At 42.8% G+C, this 16,896-nt stretch overlaps 1 protein-coding gene across 1 annotated transcript in view; it reads right to left on the bottom strand.

The window, feature by feature from the left end:
• The window catches only part of sema6d (semaphorin 6D), a 322,868-nt gene extending 306,886 nt beyond the window's left edge, over nt 1-15,982 (bottom strand). Inside the window, exon 1 of the mRNA XM_080214358.1 lies at nt 15,903-15,982. The gene's annotated coding sequence lies outside the window, so the exon portion shown is untranslated. The remainder of the gene's footprint in view (nt 1-15,902) is intronic.
• Between the last annotated feature and the right edge of the window lie 914 nt (nt 15,983-16,896).

Below are 16,896 nucleotides of genomic sequence, written 5' to 3'. Positions count from 1 at the left end.
TCCCTGCTGAAATACATCATTAAAGTTTTCCTCTGCCATAGTTTCTCTTCCCGGAGATATTAACTTGCTTGGGAGTTTTTGGCCACCCTCCCATACCTCCCTCAGTGGCTATAACTCGACACGAGCCTGAACTACAGAACTTGCGTGATTGCAGAGGCTCTCTCAGCCCAGCCTGATTCTGTTCTTGACTAATGCCCATATAGGCACTCGCCAGTAGGGATCGCAATAATTACCAGAAGGAAATCTGTTCAGTTTATTTATTTCTGCTTTGTGTGTCAGAGACGGTCATACAGCACAGAAACAGGCCCTTTGGCCCATCACATGTCTGTGCCAACCATCAACTACAAATCTATACTAACTCCATTTACCAGCACTTGGTCCTTCGCCACCACGCCTTGGCGGTGTAAGTGCTTATCCAGGTGCTTCTTAAATGTTGCCAGAGCACCTGCCTCCACCTCCCTCTCAGGCAGCGCGTTCCATATTTCCATCACCCTCTGGGTGAAAATATTTTTCTTTAGATCCCTTCCAAATCACTTACTCTTCACCTTTAACGTATGCCCTCTGGTTTAGACACTTCTGCCATTGGGAAAGGGTACTTATGAGCTACCAAAATGGTTAGACAAATTGCAGCACCCCAAGTACTTCATGGCTGAGATCGGCCTATTCAGGACAGTCCAGTTACCCCAACTAGAAGCCTTTAATCAATGATTCTGTACAATAACTTGGCCTATTGAGAACCATCACAAGCTATTAGTGTCTCTTCAACTAAACTGGCTGCATAATTCATTCAAAATACGATTGATCTACGCATGACTAATAACAACACCTAAACAGAACATCACATGGAAATCACCAGAACATAACTGCTCCAGGTCTACATCACCTTTGACTTGGGATGATACCATTCTCCCTCCCCCAGCAAAGGTACATCTTTATATGTTATCACTCCAATCGTGCCCATGCAATAATAAATGCAACAGGATTCTCACAATAATCAAAAGGCTGCAGTGCAGATCTGAGGAACATCATATTACTTGTGCACAATCTTGCTGTAATCAATGTATCATTTTCAACCACATGCACTTCTTTTAAAAATCAAATCCACATATCGTGCAGTCTGCTATTGTCATGGCTGTGGTTAGTTTCATGTCTACAATCCTACCCCATGTCTGCTGTGTTATTGATGTCAAACCTCTTTGTTGCTAGTTGCATTTAACATTCACTACTTATAGTAATAACCTATAATTTGCCAAGTGTTGAGTGCCTTGTTAAATACTGAAGCAATCACCACGATTTTCCATGGAAAGAGTAAAAGTGAAACCAATCCAGCTTCTCGTCTCACACATAAAGGATATGGTTTTTCTTTTCAAATTCAAGCATGCACTGATTTCTCCCACTTTTCTTCTTCAGTAGAGTTATGTAGATGCCATGTGGGCACTCATTAATGGGCTTTCAAAAATGCAAATCTCCTAAACTCTGTTCCCCAAGCAGATGGAGGAAACTTCCTTAATGAAGGTAATAGCCCAAAGTTTGTATCCAGCAGCAAAATGATGGTACTCACTGCTGAGCTACGCAAAAAGGTTTTTTTTTAATTCATTCATGGGACATGGGTGTCACTGGCTGGCCAGCATTTATTGCCCATCCCAAGTTGCCCTGATGGTGATGGTGAGCAGCATTCTTGAAACACTGCAGTCCACATGCTGTGGTTGACCTGCAATACCATTAGGGAGAGAATACCAGGAGTCTGACCCAACAACTGTGAAGAAACAGTGGTGAATTTCCAAGTCAGGATGGTGAATGGCTTGGAGGGGAACTTGCAGTTGCTGGTGTTCCCACGTATCTGCTGCCCTTGTCCTTCTAGATGGTAATGGTCGTGGGTTTGGAAGATGCTGTCTCAGGATCTTGGATGAATTGCTGCAGTGCATCTTGTAGATGGCACACACTGCTACTGAGCGTCAGTGGTGGAGGGAGTGAATGTTTGTAGATGTGGTGCCAATCAAGCTGCCTGCTTTGTCCTGGCACCTTCAAGAGTTGTTGGAGTTGCACCCATCCAGGCAAGGGGAGAGTAATCTAGCATCCAGCAGTCCCTGTCGTGTGGGCTTCTGGCATCTGCTACAGGGGATCTCTGATGTCCATGAATAATGAGATCATCAAGAAGACTAAGCAATCAATCACACAGACAACATCTCACAGCCAGGAAGTAATAAGTTTTATCATTCACTTGTAACTCAACAGAAGGTGAAATAAAGATTTGAATATACACATGGGATTAGGTTAAAAGTGAAGTGTCTCATTTGGAAGAGAAAAGGTTTAAAAATTTATGGGATCTTTTATTATGGGAAAAAAAATTGACCTTCCAAAAAAACATAAAAATGAATGTTTCAGGACCAGAGAGGTTGTTCAGCCATTAAAATACAGCTGCACCCCAGTCAACAAGCTTTAGCTTTTTCAAGGAATTTTGCAGTAAATAGAATAAAAAGCAAAAGTTTCCATCAAATCTGAGATTTCTAAATTATTTTCCAACTGTGAGGACTTCAACAATGCACCATGAGGAAGAGCTGGGAATCAGGGACAGGAATCTTTGGATTTGTCTGTTTAACTGTCCACTATGTCCAAGGTTGATAGCATAATGGATTGTGAAGAAGGTTATCTCAGAATGCAATGGGATCTTGATCAATTGGGCCAGTGGGACTGATGAATGGCAGATGGAGTTTAATTTAGATGAATGCAATGTGATGCAGTTTAGTAGACTGAACCAGGGCAGGATGTAATGGTAGGCATTGGGGAGAGTTACAGAACAAAGGTCTAGGGGTACAAATTCATAGCTCCTTGAGACTGGAATCACAGGTGGACAGAGTGGCGAAGAAGGTATTTAACAAGCGTGGTTTCAAAGAACAAAGAAAATTACAGCACAGGAACAGACACTTCGGCCCTCCAAACCTGCACTGACCATGCTGCCCCACTGAACTAAAACCCCCTACCCTTCCGGGGACCATATCCCTCTATTCCCATCCTATTCACATACTTGTCAAGATGCCTCTTAAAAGTCACTACTGTATCTGCTTCCACTACCTCCCCCAGCAATGAGTTCCAGGCACCCACTAGTCTGTGTAAAAAATCTGCCTCGTACATCACCTTTAAACCTTGCTCCTCACACCTTAAACCCAAGCCCCCTAGTAATTGACTCTTCCACCCTGGGAAAAAGCTTCTGACTATCCGCTCTGTCCATGCCTCTCATAATCTTGTAGACTTCTGTCAGGTCTCCCCTCAACCTCCGTCGCTCCAGTGAGAACAAATCAAGTTTCTCCAACCTCTTCTCATAGCTAATGCCCTCCATATCAGGTAACATCCTGGTAAATCTTTTCTGTATCTTCTCCAAAGCCTCCACATCCTCCTGGTAGTGTGGCGACCAGAATTGAACACTATATTCCAAGTGAGGCCTCACTAAGGTTCTATAAAGCTTCAACATGACTTGCCAATTTTTAAACTCAATGCCCCGGCTGATGAAGGCAAGCATGCCGTATGCTTTCCTGACTACCTTCTCCACCTGCATTGCCGCTTTCAGTGACCTGTGTACCTGTACACCCAGATCCCTTTGCCTATCAATACTCAAGGGTTCTGCCATTTACTGTATATTTCCTATCTGGATTAGACCTTCCAAAATGCATTACCTCACATTTGTCCGGATTAAATTCCATCTGCCATCTTTCTGCCCAAGTCTCCAACTGATCTATATCCTGCTGTATCCTCTGATGGTCCTCATCGCTATCCGCAAATCCACCAACCTTTGTGTCATCTGCAAACTTACTAATCAATCCAGTTACATTTTCCTCCAAATCATTAATATATATTACAAACAGCAAAGATCCCAGCACTGATCCCTGAGGAATGCCACTTGTCACAGCCCTGCATTCAGAAACACACCCTTCCACTGCTACCCTCTGTCTTCTTTGTCCGAGCCGGTTTTGTACTCACCTTGCCAGCTCACTTCTGATCCCATGCGACTTCACCTTCTGCACCAGTCTGCCATGAGGGAACTTGTCAATGGCCTTACTGAAGTCCACGTAGACAACGTCCACTGCCCTACCCTCATCAATCTAAGGTCAGAACATTGAATGCAAGAGTTGGGACATCTTGTTGAAGTTGTACAAGACATTGGCCACACTTGGAATACTGTGTACAGTTCTGGTCACCCTATTATAGAAAAGATATTATTAAACTAGAAAGAGTGCAGAAAAGATTTACTAGGATGCTACCAGGACTTGATGGTCTGAGTTATAAGGAGAGGCTGGATAGACTGGGACTTTTTCTCCAGAGTGTAGGAGGCTGAGGGGTGATCTTATAGAGGTCTTTAAAATAACAAGGGGCATAGATCAGCTAGATTTTCAATATCTCTTTCGAAAGGTAGGGGAGTCTAAAACTAGAGGGCATAGGTTTAAGGTGAGAGGGGAGAGATACAAAAGTGTCCAGAGAGGCAAATTTTTCACAGAGGGTGGTGAGTGTCTGGAACAAGCTGCCAGAGGTAGTAGTAGAGGTGGGTACAATTTTATCTTTTAAAAAGCATTTAGACAGTTACATGGGTAAAATGGGTATAAAGGGATATGGGCCAAATGCAGGCAATTGGGATTAGCTTAGGGGTTTTAAAAAAAAGGGCAGCATGGACAAGTTGGGTGAAAGGGCCTGTTTCCTGCTGTAAACCTCTATGACCCTATGATTCTATGAACTCTGCATGTGACACCAGAAATTGCTGTCAGTCTCACAGATTAATGGTGGTGATTATAACTGCAAAATCTGAGCCATCAGCTTAAAGTTTATCCACAAGCTTTATAGAGCCATGGACCAGGGAACAACTGACTAAAAATGCTCATTAGTTTTAATTTCCAACAGGGACACTCCCACTGATACAACTCACCTAGGTCTACTTTTCTTACACGTTTCAAAAGGTCATTTACTCGCTGTTTTGGGCTTTAGGAGATCGTAAGCTTATAAAAGGCATTATATAAAGTGTCTTTCTTTTCTTTCCCCCCACTGAAATGCCCCTACCAATAATCAGGTTTCTACAGGGTGCTCAGCGATGATGGTGATCATATACTTTCCAGCTCGCAAAATATTTTCCTCCAATCCCTGTCAGCCACTGTTTTATAAAAGGGCTTTGGAACTACCAATTGCCTCACTTTGCTGTGGGAGTTATCTTGATCCAAGACACTAGCAGAGGATTTGGGAACCCACAGAAGATAAATTAGGTCACACACCAGCCAGGATTTCCCACTGAATGGCTGAATCATTGAATGACAGAACAGACTAAATGGTCTGAACTTGTTGCTATCACCCAAAGCTTTTAAAGCATTCAATTGATCAACAGACAACAGACCGATTAAAATCTTCAACTTTTTTTTTGAAAACAATACTTTCAGAAGCCTTCTATTTTAACGAGAAGTCCAGAAAAAATATCAAAAACATAAAACCATAAGTTAAGACTTTAGGATTTTGACCTATTTTCTGCATTCAAATACACACTATGGCTTTAGCGTGTTATAACTCGTTCTCACTTTCATTTTGCCCTTCCGGCAGTGAAGGAGAGCAGGCCATTCCACAAAATTTTATAATTTGCATTAAATGATCTAGTTTAGATTTCAAATTTCATGCGTAAATTATTCATGTAAATAGATTTTTGCATCTGTCAAAATGATACAGTTGCTGTGTCTACAGCAGCACATGGATCATACTGTTTCTGGGTACGTGCATCTAAATATGCTGCAGGAGAAAAAAAAAAATCAGTATGCATCTCTCACACATTCCTCTTAATATTCAACCCTCGGCAATTTAACAGTCTCAGGTTAAAGAAGCCTTGCAGAAATCAAATAACAAAAACTTGTACCAGAACATGAGCAAATCATGAAAAGAGACAATTATAAATATCCAAGATCTCAAAGGATAAGCAGATTCAATATATACCTCTTTAGTTAGGCTCAGTTTTCACATTAACATTTTTTGTCTCTCCAGAAGTGCTGCTAGGCAATGAGATGAATTCCTCTGGCACAGAAAGTGAGTGATGCCAGTTGAGTGGCTGCTGGCTTGCATATGATTTGTAAATTAGCAAAGAAAATAAGCCTTGAAATGTGCAGGTGGAAAACAATGTTTTGCGTTAACATGCTACCATTCGGTCTCAGCTGTAAATCAAAAATTATAAAACTGTTCTGAAGAGAGAGAGGGGACCAAAAAAAAACTCTGCAAATGTGCACAAAGGATAAGGTAAATGAGCTGCAAATAGGGCACCAACTAGAATCAAAATTGGCAAGCGAGTACAGACTGATGAGAGAAATGTCGTCAATCATTTCACAATTGAACTGCTTTGATCTAACCCAATTTTTTTTTTAATCCACTAGATATTGGAAAAGCAAAGATACATTTACTGAAATATAAAATACACCAGAGTTCCAGCTCAGTATAAATGTAGCTTCAGAAGGATGTATACCAGTATCTGGTGCCCTCATTTGGTAGCTCCTGACCTTGCTTCATCTACTTTCCTTCAAACATTTCCTTTTTAGTTGTAACAAGTTGCTTTACTGGAGGCCACTACAAAGTAGCACAGGATCAGACTGCTCCAGTGATGTGGCAACAGGTCTTGAAAACCCAGCAAGGCTTTCACTCCCCCAGACTGACTTCCATAACATGGCAATCCTCAGAGTGCCGTGGGGATCCGGAGCTCCTTCCCCTGCTATTTATAAGGGAACAAGGGAATGACGCGCTTACCCAGTTTTAACTCCCTTTGCCAACAACAGGCACTCCTACTGGCATCTGCCAACTCCCAAAGTAACACACACTCCAACGATGTGCCTTAATCCTAGTGTCAGAAAGGAAGACTTTATTGAACCCTGGTACAAGTTTTTGTTATTTGATTTCTGCAAGGCTTCTTTAATCTGAGACTATTTTGTATACCGTGGCTGGAATTTTACTGCCTTGCTTGACCTGGAATCGGGATGGGCGAGGGTCGCAGAACAGCATTTTCCATTGGCTTCGGGCAGGCAAGGCGGTAGAATTCCAGCACATGTCTCCTCAAGGCTTCTCTGAATGAGACTGCCGACTAGGAATGGGTTTTGCACTGTACTGACCATAGATTTTGTGTTGCAGGCTACAGACCCACAAGCATTTTATTTAATCTGAGGGACCACCAAAATCATTTCACACAGGATTCCTTCAGCAGCAGAAAGCAACTTTCATCCTGTCAGGTAGGGATGAATTTAAAGATGAAAGTCAGTTCAGGGCAGTTATTTTTGATTAAAGTGGTCTTCTGCATTTACAGGAAATAAAGTCACAGATTTAAAAAGCAAATCATGTCAATTGTAGTAGCTACCAAGAGAAATAAACAGAGGTGGGGGGCGGGGAGCAGGGTTGATGGTGATAATGTCACTGGACTATTGATCCATAGGCCCAGGCTCTGCAGAACAATGGTTCAGTCCTCGGGCTCCAATTACTTACAATATACATTAATTACTTGGATGCAGGGATGGCAAGGAGCCATAGGCAAACTTGTAGATGACATTAAAATAGGTGGGATAGTTATGCAATAATGAAATAAGAAAGTTACAAATTGATATGGATAAGTTAAGTGAATGGGTCAACATCTGGCAGGTGGATAAATATGAGGTCATCAGTTGCGGTAGGAAAAGTACAACAGCAAATTATCTAACGGAGAGAAGCTTTGGAGTGCTTTGGTGCAGAGGGATCTGAGTGTCCTCATGCATGAATCACAGAAAATGCGTATGCAGGTGCAGCAGGTAATAAGGAATCATGGTATTTATTGCTAAAGAAATAGGATATAAAAGTAGTGAAGTGTTGCTGCTACTGTACAAAGCATTAGTGAGACCACAGTTAGGATACTGTGTACAGTCTTGGTGCTCTTACTTGAGGAGGGATGTTGTTGCATTGGAGGCAGTTGAGAGGTAGTTCACTAGATTGGTTCCAAAGATGAGAGGTCAGACTTATGAAGAGAGGTTGGGCAGTTTAAGCCTATAATACCTGGAGTTTAGAAGAAAAGGAGGAGATCTAATTGAGGTGTACAGATGAGAAGGGGGATTGAGGTGGAGAGGATACTTTCTCTTTAGAGTAATCTAGAAGAAGAGATTATGGTTTTGGGATAATGGGTGGCAGATGAAGAAAAATTACTTCTCTCAAATGGTTGTGAATCTGCAGAATTCACTAGGCCAGACTGTGGTGGATGCTGGAACATTGAGTAAATCTAAGGAAGAGGTGGACAGATTTTTAATTAGTAATAGGTTTGAAGGGCTATAGTGAACAAGCAGAAAAGTGCAGTTGAAACTAAGATGAGATCAGCCACGATTGTATTAAATTGCTGAGCAGATTTTAGGGGTTAAATTGCCTACTCCGAGTTCTTACAATTCTGAAATCCCACCATACCAGCTGGTGGAATTTAAATTCAATTAATCGTCTAAAATGGTCTAGCAAGCCACACTGTTCCAGGGCAATTAGGGATGGGCAACAAATGGTGGCCTTGTCAGCAAAGTGACACCCACAACCCATGAAATATTTTGTTTAAGTTACAGGTCAAACTTCTCTCCCAGCTAGGATATCCTCTGCCAATTTGAATCGGGAACATCTAATTTGCTCTGAAGTGGTTTGATTGAAGATAATGGAAGCTAAATGCTTCCTCGGGTAGACCAGGAGATCCTAACTGGGCATGTGGGATCTTCACCGATGCTTTTCCAGGTAAGGCAGCTTGGGATTAGCTTCCCGGCTACTCTGAAGTAACATCCTTGTGGATGTTGATGAATACATTTTACCCTCTGTCCACATTTGCTGCTGCCTCGGAAAAGCAGCCAGCATAATCAAGGATCCCATGTACCCCGGATATTCTTTCTCCCTTCCATTGGGGAAAAGATACAAAAGTCGGAGGTCATGTACAAATCACTCAAGAACAGCTTCTTCCTGCTGCCATCAGACTTTTGAATGGACCTTATATTATGCTGATCTTTCTCTCTACACCCTAGCTGTGATTGTAACACTACATTCTGCACCCTCTCCTTTCCTTTTCTATGTACAGTATGCCTTGTCTGTATAAACACAAAAAATATTTTTCACTGTATACCAATACATGTGACAATAAATCAAATCAAAAAAATCATTAATTATATCACATAGCAGTTTAACAGGCACACAGTAAGGGACGCAGCCTCAAACATGCCTTGCTGCAATTTAAAGTGAATTAAGAGAAGACTTTCCTCTCCAGCTCCCTGTACTTTGAAAAAAAAATGACACACTTGGGATATACAATTCCCCAGCATACAAAAACAGAAGATGCTGGAAAATCTCAGCAGGTCTGACAGCATCGGTGGAGAGAAAACAGAGCCAACGCTTTGAGTCTGGAAAGCCAGCAGACTCAAAACATTAACTCTGTTCTCTCTCCATAGATGCTGTCAGACCTGCTGAGATCTTCCAGCAATTTCTGTCTTTATTTCAGATTCCAGCATCCGCAATAATTTGCTCTTTTCCCAGTATACAATTCTGGCATGTACTGGGGAAACAAAGTATAACATCTCCCTTTTACGTAGAAACATAGAACAGTACAGCACAGTACAGGCCCTTCGGCCCTCAATGTTATGCCAGGCTATGTCCAAACCCAAGATCAAGCTATCCCCTCCCTATCATTCTGGTGTGCTCCCTGTGCCTATCCAATAACCGCTTGAAAGTTCCTCAAGTGTCCAACTCCACTATCACAGCAGGCAGTGCATTCCACACCCCAACCACTGTCAGAGTAAAGAACCTACCTCGGACATCCCTCCTATATCTCCCACCATGAACCCTATAGTTATACCCCCTAGTAACAGCTACGTCCACCCAAGGAAATAGTCTCTGCATGTCCACTCTATCAAACCCCCTCATCATCTTATAAACCTCTATTAAGTTGCCTCTCATCCTCCTCCGCTCTAAAGAGAAAAGCCCCAGCTCCCTCAACCTTTCTTCATAAGACCTACCCTCCAAACCAGGCAGCATCCTGGTAAATCTCCTCTGCACTCTCTCCAATGCTTCCACATCCTTCTTATAGTGAGGTGACCAGAACTGCATACAATATTCCAAATGTGCAAATCTCCCCTTTGGTGTTTTAAAAAAATACACATTTTAGCCAAGCATTTTTTAAAATCATAAAATGGATGGAAGACATCAGTCTCCATAAACTCAGTCTTCTCTCTAAACTCTCAGGCACATCTCCTGCTTTTGTTCTCTTCTGCCTGGTTTCTGGAGCTTCATTTAACACACATTGTTTTCTAACTGTTCTTGATTTTCCAATTAATCTTATTCCTTCTGCTTGCGCTCTCCTCACAATTGTTTATTTCTTGGTCTTTATTATTAACTTATTTCCTTCCAATTCACTTCTCTCTGTTATTTGTTCCAGGGAGACACTCTTTATTTTCCACTCAAGTTCTTTTTTAAATTTCCTGTTTGTCGTTTCCATTTATTGTTTGAAAACAAAAAGACTTGCTTTTATAAAGCAACTTTTACAATTTTAGAGAATCCCAAAATGCATTCATAGAATCCCTACAGTGCAGAAAGAGACCATTCGGCCCATCGAATCCACACCAACAACAATCCACCCAAGTCCTATCCCCATAACCCCACATATTTACTCCGCTAATCCCTCTAGCGTACACATCCTCAGACACTAAGGGTCAATTTAGCATGGCCAAAGTACCTAACCTGCAAATTCTTGGACTGAGAAAGGAAACCAAAGCACCCGGAGGAAACCCACGCAGACATGGGGAGAATGTACAAACTCCACACAGACAGCGACCCAAGCCGGGAATTAAACCTGGGTCCCTGGAGCTGTGAGGCAGCAACGCTAACCATTACAGCCAGTGAAGTACTTGTTGAATGGCAGTGACTGTTGGAATGTAGGAAACACAGCAGCCAGTTTATACGCAGCAAGCTCCAGCAAACAGCATGGTGATATCGGCCAGTTAAGCTGTTTGGGGGGTGGGGGGGCGGGGGATGTGCAGATTGACAAATAAATATTGGCCAGGACACCAGGGATGGACTCCCTCACTCACAATAGTACCATGGAATATTTAATATCCATGGGAGTGGGCAGACAGAGGCTCAGTTTCACCTCTCATCTGAAAGAGGGCACTTCCAACAGTGCAGCACTTCCTCAGCACTGGACTGGAGTGTCAGCACTGATCGTTGTACTCAAGCCCTGAAGTGTAACATTGAACATTGCGAGCAGGTAAGCAGAGTGCCAACTGAGCTACAGTGAGGACACATGATTTTCTGCATCTTTTAAGATATATTTCACAACCACTCTTCCATTTTTTTTAGTACGATTCTATCCTATTTGAGTCTCAGGCTATTGATCGATGATCATTTTATCCCAGCAATTCTGTGCCCTTTTGACATGACCTTGTTTCTATACATTGCCTTCACGTCTCATCACATGCAGTATCCACTACTGTTAGAGTTCCATTCTGAGCAAATGACTGCCCACGCACGCACACACCATTTGTTTGGGAATTGTAACTTACTCAAAAAGCCTCAGAAATAAACAAATCCTAGAAGCAAGATTTTCAATCATAATCCATTAACTACAGGTGTCTGTTTGTACTATAAACATGGCTAATAACCACAGGATGAATCTCTCACTTGGACCGTGGGAGATAGGCAAGAAACATTAATGTATTCTTCTTTCATCTATAATGGCTTACTTGGAGCTTGGCAGGGATCTTTCGAGCAGCAGTGACCACAGCAATATTGATAAAATAAAGACGGGAAAGGCTTTGATGCACAGATGTGGAGAAATGTTGGAGAACTGACATGAAACACAGATCAACTATCAGAAAACACTTCTTTTCAGCACCGCAGAAGTGCACAAGATGCTTGAAGAGTCTTCCAGATATAGGTCAAAGTCTTACCGTTATCTATAAAGCCCAGTTTACCTAAAAGTTCCTGCTAATGAAACAAAAGGGAAGAAAAACAAGGCTACGGAGGAGCAAAAGTAAGTAATGCAAGAGATCTGGGAGCTTCATTTGAGGTTGGAAGAGCTACTGTGGTCAATAACATCAGAAGATGAAGAAAGATGAAGGCCAGAATTTATTTGGACCTGCTCCTGCAACTTTGCCTGAAGCACAACAGAAACCCCACTTGTGGAGTGAGGGCAACTCCAAGGAAAGTTTGGATCCTGAGAGACAAACCATTAAAAAGTGGGACTTACAGGAACAAAAAAAGCAACACCAACATAAATAATTCTATTATCCTGAAGGTAGTTACACCTAAAGTCACATTTCTTTAAACACCTCTAAACATTCTGAAGTGTTAATGAAGCCAAACACTACTGAATTTTGCAATTCAAATAAAAAAAAGCCTGCAAAAATACAAGTTATTATTCACATTTCTCCCAATCTAGAGTTATATGTAACCCAGCCCCAATTCCAATTCATTTTGTCCACTTATCAGCTCTAACCTCCAACACTAAATCATATCTGTACATTCACAGCAATATTGGTGATGGTAATATGCAGTCAATCAAGTGCTCTATCATAAGCTGATTGGGATTCATCTGAAGTTCTGCCCAATTGTATCACTTTAAATGCACGTCCTATAGAAGACTGAAGAGTGGATATGGATAAGATGTTTCCATTAGTAGGAGAGACTGGAATCCGAGGGCACAGCATCTGAATAAACGAATGACCCTTTAGAACCGAGATGGGGAGGAATTTCTTCAGCCAGAGTGGTGAATCTGTGGAATTCATTGCCACAGAAGGCTGTGGAGGCCAAGTCAGTGAGTGTATTTAAGACAGGGATAGATAAGTTCTTGATTGGTAAGGCCATCAAAGGTTAAGGGGAAAAGGTGGGAGAATGGGTTTGGGAAAATTATCAGCTATGACTGAATGGCGAAGTAGACTCGATGGGCTGAATGGCCTAATTCTGCTCATTTATTTTATGGTCTTATCTACCGTTTCTACTCTGGGATTTCATGTTGATCTGGGTGAGCCTTACTGGGCAACATGATGGCAAAGTGGTTCGCACCGCTGCCTCAAAGTGCTGGGAACCCGGGTTCAGTTCCTGGCTTGAGTCACTCACTGTCTGTGTGGAGTCTGTACGAATTTCCTCCAGGTGCTCCAGTTTCCTCCTACAGTCTGAAAGACGTGCTGGTTAGGTGCACTGGCCGTAGTAAATTCTCCCTGAGTGTACCCGCCAGGTGCCTGAGAGTGGTGACTAGGGAACTTTCACATCAATTTCATTGCAGTATTAATGTAAGCCTACTCGTGACTAATAAACAAACTTAAAAGAAATAAGGTGCTACCTGTTATGGGTGTGCAGAAGAAAGTGGGCTCATGTCTGGTTTATCAGCTTTCTTGTTCCACAGCCCTGTCCAGACTTCTGGAGTTCACATTTTAAACTGAAGGTCTGATTTTGGATCATTTATTCTCATTATCCTGGACATTAAGAAATTACATGATTAGACAGTCAGATCCCTGACTGAAATCCTGCATGTTGTTATGATGTTTAAATGGGAGAGGGGAACCAAACACTTGACAATCTTTGGCTGAAACTATCAACTAGCTTTTCTCCCCCCTCGATAGGGATGTTGAAGCAGGGAGTAGGGCGAATGCAACTTCAGGTAGATGGAATTGCAGAGGCAGCTCCTTAAAGAAATAGACTAACCCCTCCTCAGTCTATCAGCAAAGTGTAGCTCTGGCTGAATTGTGATTCAAGACACTGCCTTCTGAAATACATCCTGAATGTAGGTTTCCACCTCCTGCATACCTGCCTTAAAGGGATGCAGCACCAAACAAAGGTCACAGTGGAATAACAAGATGGTTATAAAATGTTAACATTACTGCCCATATCACAGACTTCACAAATGCAACAATAGGTCTTCTTTGGACACCAATATTGTACTAGGAATACACCAGTAATATTCTAAACAATGGCAGTTCCACAATAAACTATTCTGCCAAATATACTGTTATATACTCACAGACTAGATTAAGTGGGGACAACTCTGATCATGCAGCCCTGTAATAAACATGGTGAAATGTTTTCATTTCAATTGTACAATAACAGTGACATCTTATTGATACAGGCAGTATTTTACTAGAACTGTGTTGCAAACATTGTTTCAAAGGGAATTACCTTGCATTGTGAAGGGCAAATGTTGTATATTTTTAATAACTGTTATAATGACATTGATCACAGAATAAAAATGATTAACATGTACATGAATTATCCCTGCCATAATTCCAATGCAAGATTCTAATCTTTCGATTTTGCACTCCCTGAATTATAAAAACTGCAAAATAACATTGTGTTTACAAGACAACATCTCGTTTTATTTTGAATATTTACAGAGAACAAAAGGGCATTTGACTGAAAACAAAGTGAGGGCTATTAGAAGGAGCTTGCACTGTGCAACACAGGTCATCTGTTCACTGTGATTAGAGCTTCGTGACATAATTCTGCCTGCGCATAAGACAACTGTGTAGACAAGAGTTAAACTGTGTGTACCCGACATTTCATTCAAATATCATAATAAACGGCAAGAAGAATCTTATCCTGTAGAAACTGCCCTTTCTCAAATTCGTCCAATACTGTGTGAGAGACACGCGCTAAAAAAGTGATTTTAACTGCTGAGTAGGGGCCGGTGGCATGAAAGGTGATGAACGAGGATCCCATTTATATTGTGTTAAGGCAAGATATGAGGAGAGCGTATAACTGGCGAACACTTTGATGCAATGGCAATAACTCAGCGTGCACTATAGCTGTAATAGCACCTGTCAGAATGTTAATGCGCATTTCAAAATGGGTTTGGCTCCCGACACCAAAAAAAAGACCAGCGCGATTTATTCTGGTTACCCCCTCCCCACCCAAAAAAAATCTTCAGTCACAAATCACACCGCATCGAGATTATGCCATGGACGCAACGATTCATTTAAAGGGTAAATAAGACACAGGGACAGTGGTGAAAGAATATTCTTTTCTTTTTAAATCTCCATCTTGCCAAGTATTAAAGAGAATCAGCCCCTGAGGAACGAGACTGTAACCTTGTACAAATAGATAAGGGGATGGAATGCATTTGCCATCACCCGTTTCTCCATCCCAGCTCCCTGGAGGGGTGGCAAGTGAAGGTGGCTGATTTCAATGGAGTGAAGCAACAGTGCAAACTGTTCAGGATGCAGCGCTCCGGGAGGGGCAAGTCTTTATTTTAAAAAATGGCTTTTTTATTTTTAATTTTATAAAAAAAAGAGGCATTTAATCAAATGTACATTTCCCTTGCATCTAATTTAAGTAGAAAAAGAAAAGAGAAAAGGGGAACAAAAAAAAAGGTCGAGGTGTACGTTTGCATTGCCGCCGGGTCCATGCCCAGGGTGATGAGAATGGATTCTCAGTCAGGGCACTAGTAGCAATCAGTGAGTGAGTGAGGCTCAACTCTGGCCGGCAGCCACACAACAAGGGCGCTGGAACTCGCCTCTCTGGGCGACTCAGCCGCCTGCCCGAGTGATCTCCCCGTCATTAAAGCACAGCCCTGAGTGAGAGACAGCCAAACGTTTACAAACAGCCCGGGTATCGGAAACACACCGAGAGAAAGAGAGATACAGAAAAACATACCATTTGCTAATGAGCTGACATTTAACTATTTTGGCAGCAATACATCAATAAGACATTAAATGTATACATTTACACATGGAGAAATTGTTTGGTTTGGGGCTATCCACATCCAAAGCAAACACAAAAAACAGCAGCAATGTGAATCACAACCCACCCCAAATACAGGAGGGGGAGAAACTTCAGGGAAAGTCAGGATTTGCCCTGTCAGCTCACACATTTGTTGCTCTGTGGGAGGAGGTTATAAATATCTGAAGGGTGTCCAGGGATAAAAAAAGAGGACTTACTTGAGCGAGCTGCAGAGTGCTGGAGCCCCCCACACACACACACACAGGGAGAGGACAGGCTGCCACTCTCTCTCCACCAGCAGCGTCCGCTCCAGTTACCGCGGAGACTCCGGCCCCGCCCCGCACCGCACCGATTGGCGCCTCCCTCCGCCAATGGGCTGCCGCGGAGGGCTGGCCCAGGCCGCTGATTGGGCAGGGTTCCTGGGAGAGCAGCGTTTCCCGCCAACACCCTGAGGGACCCCCAGGAGTAGAGACAGAGACACAGACACACACACAGACAGTGACACAGACACACACACAGACAGTGACACAGACACACAGACACACAGACAGAGATAGTGACACAGACACACACACATAGACACACACATAGACACAGATAGTGACACAGACAGAGAGAGACACAGAGTGACACACAGACAGAGAGAGACATAGACACAGACAGAGACACACAGAGAGACACAGATGAAAACATAGAGAGAGAGACAAACAGACAGAGAGACACAGGCAGAGACAGACAGTGAGAGACAGAGACATAGATGGAGACACACAGACAGAGACAGACAGACGGAGGCAGAGAGGGAGAGGGTGAGAGAGACAGAGAGAGGGGACAGGGTAAGAGAGTGACAGAGAGGAAAGAGAGACAGAGAATAGGGAGGAACCAGAGAGAGAGTGACAGAGGGAGATAAGAGGGAGTGAAAGAGTGACAGAGAGGGGAGTGGGAGAGTGACAGAGGGAAGGGGAAAATGATAGGGAGGGAATAGTGACAGGGGGAGGGGAAAGTGACTTGGAGTGGAGAGTAACATGTGGGCGAAGGGGAGAGTGACAGAGGGAGGGGGGGAAATGATAGGGAGGGAATAGTGACTTGGAGTCGAGAGTGACAGGGAAGGGTAAGGGGAGTGACAGAGGGAGAGACGCGGGGGCGGGGGTGGGGGGGGGGGAATAGTCCATTGGGTGATAGAGGCTGTGGGTTACACTAAAAATCGGACAGATC

The sequence above is a fragment of the Carcharhinus amblyrhynchos genome, chromosome 28 (genome assembly GCF_965287045.1).
Source record: "Carcharhinus amblyrhynchos chromosome 28, sCarAmb.v2.hapA, whole genome shotgun sequence".
NCBI classification, from domain to species: Eukaryota; Metazoa; Chordata; class Chondrichthyes; order Carcharhiniformes; family Carcharhinidae; genus Carcharhinus; species Carcharhinus amblyrhynchos.
The sequence above is the reverse complement of the archived record's forward strand: the minus strand, read 5'-3'. Positions and strand labels throughout refer to the sequence as shown.